General features: G+C 46.0%; 1 non-coding gene across 1 annotated transcript; it reads left to right on the top strand.

Moving 5' to 3' along the window:
• The first annotated feature begins 5,046 nt into the window (after window positions 1–5,046).
• Window positions 5,047–5,118, top strand: TRNAW-CCA (transfer RNA tryptophan (anticodon CCA)). Its single transcript has one exon. It is a non-coding gene; the product is annotated as a tRNA-Trp (tRNA).
• The last annotated feature ends 4,176 nt before the right edge of the window (window positions 5,119–9,294 follow it).

Genomic DNA, 9,294 nt, shown 5'->3' with positions numbered 1-9,294 from the left:
CAGATCAGAAGGGTGCGTGTTCGAATCACGTCGATGTGAAACTCTCTCTTTTGTTATTTTCATCTATCCGTCTATCTACTTATTTGTCTGTCTAAAATGACTTGTCCATTTACCTGTGCTTCATCGACATAAGGCCGTGCAAAACATGCTACCACGTGTGTGCGAACGGCTACCCTAAGCGGACTCGGTGGCGCAACTTTAGCACGTCTGATTTAGGATCAGAAGGTTGCGTGTTCTAATCACGTCTGCGTCAAATTCTTTTTTTATTATTTTCATCTGTCTATTCACTTATTTGTCTGTCTACAATTACTTGTCTCTTTACCTGTGCTTCATCGACAGAAGGCCGAGCAAAACATGCTACCGCGTGTGTGCGAACGGCTACACTAAGTGTACTGGGTGGCGATACGGTAGCACGTCTCACTCCAGATCACAAGGTTGCGTGTTCGAATCACGTTCGGGTAAAATCCTCTTTTTATTATTTTCATCTATCTGTCTATCTACTTATCTGTATGTCTACAATGACTTGTCTCTATACCTGTGCTACATCGACAGAAGGCCGAGCAAAACATGCTACCACGTGTGTGCGAATGGTTACCTAACGGACTCGGTGGCGACACGGTAGCACGTCTGACTTCAGAACAGAATGTTGCGTGTTCGAATCACGTCCGGCTCAAACTCTCTTTTTTATTATTTTCATCTATTTATTTTTTATTTGTCTGTCTACGATGACTTGTCTCTTTACCTGTGCTTCATTGACAGAAGGCCGAGCGAAAAATGCTACCGCGTGTGTACGAACGGCTTCACTAAGAGGACTCGGTGGCGACACGGTAGCATGTCTGGCTCCAGATCAGAAGGTTGCGTGTTCGAATCACGTCCGGGTCAAATTCTCTTTTTTATTATTTTCATCTATTTGTCTATCTACTTACTTGTCTGTCTACAATGACTCTTCTCTTTGGGTGTGCTTCATCGACAGAAGGCCGAGCAAAACAAGCTACCGCGTGTGTGCGAACGGCTACGCTAAGTGGATTCGGTGGCGACACGGTAGCGCGTATTACTCCAGATCAGAGGGTTGCGTGTTCGAATCACGTCCGTGTTAAGTTCTCATTTTTGTTATTTTCATCTGTCTATCTACCTCTTTGTCTGTGTACAACGACTTGTTTCTTTACCTGTGCTTCATCGATAGACGGCCGAGCAAAACATGCTACCACGTGTGTGCGAACGCCTACTCTAAGTGGACTCGGTGGCGAACTGTTAGCGCGTATGATTCCAGATCAGAAGGTTGCGTGTTCTAATCACGTCCGGGTCGAATTCTCTTTCTTATTATTTTCATCTGTCTATCTACTTATTTGTCTGTCTACAATGACTTGTCTCTTTACCTGTGCTGCATCGACAGAAGGCCGAGCAAAACATGCTACCGCGTGTGTGCGAACGGCTACACAAAGTGGACTCCGTGGTGACACGGTAGCACGTCTGACTCCAGATCAGAAGGTTGCGAGTTTGAATCACGTTCGGGTCAAGTTCTCTTTTTTACTATTTTCATCTATCTGTCTATCTACTTATTTGTCTGTCTACAATGACTCTTCTCTTTATGTGTGCTTGATCGACAGAAGGCCGAGCAAATCATGCTACCACGTGTGTGCGAACGGCTACCCTAAACGGACGCGGTGGCGACACGGTAGCACGTCTGAATCCAGATCAGAAGGTTGCGTGTTTGAATCACGTCCGGGTAAAAGTCTCTTTTTATTATTTTCACTTATCTGTCTATCTACTTATTTGTCTGTCTACAATGACTCTTCTCTTTAGCTGTGCTTCCTCGACAGGAGGCCAAGCAAAACATGCTACCACGTGTGTGCGAACGGCCACCCTAAACGGACTCCGTGGCGACATGTTAGCATGTCTGACTCCAGATCAGAAGGTTGCAAGTATGAATCACGTCTGGATCAGATTTCCTTTTTTCTTATTTTCATCAATCGTTCTATCTACTTATTTGTCTGTCTACAATTACTTGTCTCTTTACCTGTGCTTCATCGACAGAAGGCCGAGAAAACATGCTACCACGTGTGTGCGAACGGCTACCCTAAGCGGACTCGGTGGCGACAAGATAGCACGTCTGACTCCAGATCAGAAGGTTGCGAGTTCGAATCACGTCCGCGTAAAAGTCTCTTTTTATTATTTTCATCTATCTGTCTATCTACTTATTTGTCTGTCTACAATGACTCTTCTCTTTAGCTGTGCTTCCTCGACAGAAGGCCGAGCAAAGCATGCTACCACGTGTGTGCGAACGGCCACCCTAAACGGACTAGGTGGCGACATGTTAGCATGTCTGACTCCAGATCAGAAGGTTGCGAGTATGAATCACGTCTGGATCAAATTTCCTTTTGTCTTATTTTCATCAATCGTTCTATCTACTTATTTTCTGTCTACAATGACTTGTCTCTTTACCTGTGCTTCATCGACAGAAGGCCGAGAAAACATGCTACCACGTGTGTGCGAACGGCTGCCCTGAGCGGACTTGGTGGCGCAACTTTAGCACGTCTGACTCCAGATCAGAAGGTTGCGTGTTCGAATCAAGTCCGGGTCAAATTTTTTTTCTTATTTTCATCTGTTTATCCACCTATTTGTCTGTCTACAATGACTTGTCTCCTTACCTGTGCTTCATCGACAGAAGGCCGAGCAAAACATGCTACCGCGTGTGTGCGAACGGCTACACTAAGTGTACTCGGTGGCGATATGGTAGCACATCTGACTCCAGATCACAAGATTGCGTGTTCGAATCACGTCCGGGTCAAATCCTCTTTTTTATTATTTTCATCTATCTTTCTATCTACTTATTTGTCTGTCTACCATGACTTGTCTCTTTACCTGTGCTTCATCGACAGAAGGCCGAGCGAAACATGCTACCGCGTGTGTACGAACGGCTTCACTAAGTGGACTCGGTGGCGACACGGTAGCACGTCCGACTCCAGATCAGACGGTTGCGGGTTCAAATCACGTTCGGGTCAAGTTCTCTTTTTTACTATTTTCATCTATCTGTCTATCTACTTACTTGTCTGTCTACAATGACTCTTCTCTTTGGGTGTGCTTCATCGACAGAAGGCCGAGCAAAACAAGCTACCGCGTGTGTGCGAACGGCTACGCTAAGTGAATTCGGTGGCGACACGGTAGCGCGTATTACTCCAGATCAGAGGGTTGCGTGTTCGAATCACGTCCGTGTTAAGTTCTCATTTTTGTTATTTTCATCTGTCTATCTACCTCTTTGTCTGTGTACAACGACTTGTTTCTTTACCTGTGCTTCATCGATAGAAGGCCGAGCAAAACATGCTACCACGTGTGTGCGAACGCCTACTCTAAGTGGACTCGGTGGCGAACTGTTAGCGCGTGTGATTCCAGATCAGAAGGTTGCGTGTTCTAATCACGTCCGGGTCGAATTCTCTTTCTTATTATTTTCATCTGTCTATCTACTTATTTTTCTGTCTACAATGACTTGTCTCTTTACCTGTGCTGCATCGACAGAAGGCCGAGCAAAACATGCTACCGCGTGTGTGCGAACGGCTACACAAAGTGGACTCCGTGGTGACACGGTAGCACGTCTGACTCCAGATCAGAAGGTTGCGAGTTTGAATCACGTCCAAGTCAAATTCGCTTTTATTATTATTTTCATCTATCTGTCTATCTACTTATTTGTCTGTCTACAATGACTTGTCTCTTTACCTGTGCTTGATTGACAGAAGGCCGAGCAAAACAAGGTACCGCGTGTGTGCGAACGGCTCCGCTAAGTGGATTCGGTGGCGACACGGTAGCACGTCTGACTCCAGATCAGAGGGTTGCGTGTTCGAATCACGTCCGTGTTAGGTTCTCTTTTTTATTATTTTCATCTATCTGTATATCTACTTATTTGTCTGTCTACAACGACTTGTCTTTTTAGCTGTGCTTCATCGATAGAAAGCCAAGCAAAACATGCTACCACGTGTGTGCGAACAGCTACACTAAGTGGACTCGGTGGTGACACAGTAGCACGTCTGACTCCTGATCAGAAGGTTGCGTGTTCGAATCACGTCCGGGTCAAATTCTCGTTTTTATTATTTTCATCTGTTTATCTACTTATTTGTCTGTCTACAAAGACTTGTCTCTTTACCTGTGCTTCATCGACAGATGGCCGAGCAAAACATGCTACCGCGTGTGTGCGAACGGCTACCCTAAGCGGACTCGGTGGCGCAACTTTAGCACGTCTGATTCCAGATCAGAAGGTTGCGTGTTCTAATCACGTCCGCGTCAAACTCTCTCTTTAGTATTTTCATCTATCTGTCTATCTACCTATTTGTCTGTCTACAATGACTCTTCTCTTTAGCTGTGCTTTCTCGACAGAAGGCCGAGCAAAGCATGCTACCACGTGTGTGCGAACGGTCACCCTAAACGGACTCGGCCGCGACATGTTAGCATGTCTGACTCCAGATCAGAAGGTTGCGAGTATGAATCACGTCTGGATCAAATTTCCTTTTTTCTTATTTTCATCAATCTGTCTATCTAATTATTTGTCTGTCTACAATGACTTGTCTCTTTACCTGTGCTTCATCGACACAAGGCCGAGAAAACATGCTACCACGTGTGTGCGAACGGCTACCCTATGCGGACTCGGTGGCGCAACGGTAGTGCGTCTTACTCCAGATCAGAAGGTTGCGTGTTCGAATCACGTCGGGGTCAAATTCTCTTTTATTGTTTTCAACTATCTGTCTACTTATTTGTCTGTCTACAATGACTTCTCTCTTAACCTATGCTTCATCGACAGAAGGCCGAGCAACACATGCTACCGCGTGTGTGTGAACGGCTACACTAAGTGTACTGGGTGGCGATACGGTAGCACGTCTCACTCCAGATCACAAGGTTGCGTGTTCGAATCACGTCCGGGTCAAATCCTCTTTTTTATTATTTTCATCTGTTTATATTTTATTTGTCTGTCTACGATGACTTGTCTCTTTACCTGTGCTTCATCGACAGAAGGCCGAGCGAAAAATGCTACCGCGTGTGTACGAACGGCTTCACTGAGTGGACTCGGTGGCGAAACGGTAGCACGTCTGACTCCAGATCAGAAGGTTGCGTGTTCGAATCACGTCTGGGTCAAATTCTCTTTTTTATTATTTTCATCTATTTGTCTCTCTACTTATTTGTCTGTCTACAATGACTTGTCTCGTTACCTGTGCTTCATTGACAGAAGGCCGTGCAAAACAAGCTACCGCGTGTGTGAGAACGGCTACGCTAAGTGGATTCGGTGGCGACACGGTAGCGCGTCTTACTCCAGATCAGAGGGTTGCGTGTTCGAATCACGGCTGTGTTAAGTTCTCGTTTTTGTTATTTTCATCTGTCTATCTACCTCTTTGTCTGTCTACAAGGACTTGTTTCTTTACCTGTGCTTCATCGATAGAAGGCCGAGCAAAACATGCTACCACGTGTGTGCGAACAGCTACCTCAGTGGACTCGGTGGCGAACTGTTAGCGCGTCCGACTCGAGATCAGAAGGTTGCGTGTTCGAATCGCGTCCGGGTCAAATTCTCTTTCTTATTATTTTCATCTGTGTATCTACTTATTTGTCTGTCTACAATGACTTGTCTCCTTACCTGTGCTTCATCGACAGAAGGCCGAGCAAATCATGCTACCGCGTGTGTGCGAACGGCTACCCTAAGCGGATTCGATGGTGACACGATAGCACGTCTGACTCCAGATCAGAAGGTTGCGTGTTCGAATCACGTCCGGGTAAAAGTCTCTTTTTATTATTTTCACTTATCTGTCTATCTACTTATTTGTCTGTCTACAATGACTCTTCTCTTTAGCTGTGCTTCCTCGACAGGAGGCCAAGCAAAACATGCTACCACGTGTGTGCGAACGGCCACCCTAAACGGACTCCGTGGCGACATGTTAGCATGTCTGACTCCAGATCAGAAGGTTGCGAGTATGAATCACGTCTGGATCAGATTTCCTTTTTTCTTATTTTCATCAATCGTTCTATCTACTTATTTGTCTGTCTACACTGACTTGTCTCTTTACGTGTGCTTCATCGACAGAAGGCCGAGAAAACATGCTACCACGTGTGTGCGAACGGCTACCCTAAGCGGACTCGGTGGCGACACGATAGCACGTCTGACTCCAGATCAGAAGGTTGCGAGTTCGAATCACGTCCGTGTAAAAGTCTCTTTTTATTATTTTCATCTATCTGTCTATATACTTATTTGTCTGTCTACAATGACTCTTCTCTTTAGCTGAGCTTCCTCGACAGAAGGCCGAGCAAAGCATGCTACCACGTGTGTGCGAACGGCCACCCTAAACGGACTCGGTGGCGACATGTTAGCATGTCTGACTCCAGATCAGAAGGTTGCGAGTATGAATCACGTCTGGATCAAATTTCCTTTTGTCTTATTTTCATCAATCGTTCTATCTACTTATTTTCTGTCTACAATCACTTGTCTCTTTACCTGTGCTTAATGACAGAAGGCCGAGAAAACATGCTACCACGTCTGTGCGAACGGCTGCCCTGAGCGGACTTGGCGGCGCAACTTTAGCACGTCTGACTCCAGATCAGAAGGTTGCGTGTTCGAATCAAGTCCGGGTCAAATTTTTTTTATTATTTTCATCTGTCTATCCACCTATTTGTCTGTCTACAATGACTTGTCTCCTTACCTGTGCTTCATCGACAGAAGGCCGAGCAAAACATGCTACCGCGTGTGTGCGAACGGCTGCACTAAGTGTACTCGGTGGCGATATGGTAGCACATCTGACTCCAGATCACAAGATTGCGTGTTCGAATCACGTCCGGGTCATATCCTCTTTTTTATTATTTTCATCTATCTTTCTATCTACTTATTTGTCTGTCTACCATGACTTGTCTATTTACCTGTGCTTCATCGCCAGAAGGCCGAGCGAAACATGCTACCGCGTGTGTACGAACGGCTTCACTAAGTGGACTCGGTGGCGACACGGTAGCACGTCCGACTCCAGATCAGAAGGTGGCGGGTTCGAATCACGTTCGGGTAAAGTTCTCTTTTTTACTATTTTCATCTATCTGTCTATCTACTTACTTGTCTGTCTACAATGACTCTTCTCTTTGGGTGTGCTTCATCGAGAGAAGGCCGAGCAGAACAACCTACCGCGTGTGTGCGAACGGCTACGCTAAGTGGATTCGGTGGCGACACGGTAGCGCGTATTACTCCAGATCAGAGGGTTGCGTGTTCGAATCACGTCCGTGTTAAGTTCTCATTTTTGTTATTTTCATCTGTCTATCTACCTCTTTGTCTGTGTACAACGACTTGTTTCTTTACCTGAGCTTCATCGATAGAAGGTCGAGCAAAACATGCTACCACGTGTGTGCGAACGGCTACTCTAAGTGGACTCGGTGGCGAACTGTTAGCGCGTCTGATTCCAGATCAGAAGGTTGCGTGTTCTAGTCACGTCCGGGTCGAATTCTCTTTCTTATTATTTTCATCTGTCTATCTACTTATTTGTCTGTCTACAATGACTTGTCTCTTTACCTGTGCTGCATCGACAGAAGGCCGAGCAAAACATGCTACCGCGTGTGTACGAACGGCTTCACTAAGTGGACTCGGTGGCGACACGGTAGCACGTCCGACTCCAGATCAGAAGGTTGCGGGTTCGAATCACGTTCGGGTCAAGTTCTCTTTTTTACTATTTTCATCTATCTGTCTATCTACTTACTTGTCTGTCTACAATGACTCTTCTCTTTGGGTGTGCTTCATCGACAGAAGGCCGAGCAAAACAAGCTACCGCGTGTGTGCGAACGGCTACGCTAAGTGGATTCGGTGGCGACACGGTAGCGCGTATTACTCCAGATCAGAGGGTTGCGTGTTCGAATCACGTCCGTGTTAAGTTCTCATTTTTGTTATTTTCATCTGTCTATTTACCTCTTTGTCTGTGTACAACGACTTGTTTCTTTACCTGTGCTTCATCGATAGAAGGCCGAGCAAAACATGCTACCACGTGTGTGCGAACGGCTACTCTAAGTGGACTCGGTGGCGAACTGTTAGCGCGTCTGATTCCAGATCAGAAGGTTGCGTGTTCTAATCACGTCCGGGTCGAATTCTCTTTCTTATTATTTTCATCTGTCTATCTACTTATTTGTCTGTCTACAATGACTTGTCTCTTTACCTGTGCTGCATCGACAGAAGGCCGAGCAAAACATGCTACCGCGTGTGTGCGAACGGCTACATAAAGTGGACTCCGTGGTGACACGGTAGCACGTCTGACTCCAGATCAGAAGGTTGCGAGTTTGAATCACGTCCGGGTCAAATTTGCTTTTTTATTATTTTCATCTATCTGTCTATCTACTTATTTGTCTGTCTACAATGACTTGTCTCTTTACCTGTGCTTGATCGACAGAAGGCCGAGCAAAACAAGGTACCGCGTGTGTGCGAACGGCTCCGCTAAGTGGATTCGGTGGCGACACGGTAGCACGTCTGACTCCAGATCAGAGGGTTGCGTGTTCGAATCACGTCCGTGTTAGGTTCTCTTTTTTATTATTTTCATCTATCTGTCTATCTACTTATTTGTCTGTCTACAACGACTTGTCTCTTTAGCTGTGCTTCATCGATAGAAGGCCAAGCAAAACATGCTACCACGTGTGTGCGAACAGCTACACTAAGTGGACTCGGTGGTGACACAGTAGCACGTCTGACTCCTGATCAGAAGGTTGCGTGTTCGAATCACGTCTGGGTCAAATTCTCTTTTTTATTATTTTCATCTGTTTATCTACTTATTTGTCTGTCTACAAAGACTTGTCTCTTTACCTGTGCTTCATCGACAGAAGGCCGAGCAAAACATGCTACCGCGTGTGTGCATACGGCTACACTGAGTGGACTCGGTGGCAACCCGGTAGCACGTCTGACTCCAGATCAGAAGGTTTCGTGTTCGAATCACGTCCAGGTCAAGTTCTCTTTTTATTATTTTCATCTGCCTATCTACCTTTTTGTCTGTCTACAATGACATGTCTCTTTACCTGTGCGTCATCGATAGAAGGCCGAGCAAATCATGCTACCGCGTGTGTCAGAACGGCTACCCTAAGCGGACTCGGTGGCGCAACTTTAGCACGTCTGATTCCAGATCAGAATGTTGCGTGTTCTAATCACGTCCGCGTCAAACTCTCTCTTTAGTATTTTCATCTATCTGTCTATCTACATATTTGTCTGTCTACAATGACTCTTCTCTTTAGCTGTGCTTTCTCGACAGAAGGCCGAGCAAAGCATGCTACCACGTGTGTGCGAACGGCTACCCTATGCGGACTCGGTGGCGCAAC

Source organism: Rhipicephalus microplus, chromosome 5, assembly GCF_043290135.1.
Source record: "Rhipicephalus microplus isolate Deutch F79 chromosome 5, USDA_Rmic, whole genome shotgun sequence".
Classification (NCBI taxonomy): Eukaryota; Metazoa; Arthropoda; class Arachnida; order Ixodida; family Ixodidae; genus Rhipicephalus; species Rhipicephalus microplus.
The sequence above is the reverse complement of the archived record's forward strand: the minus strand, read 5'-3'. Positions and strand labels throughout refer to the sequence as shown.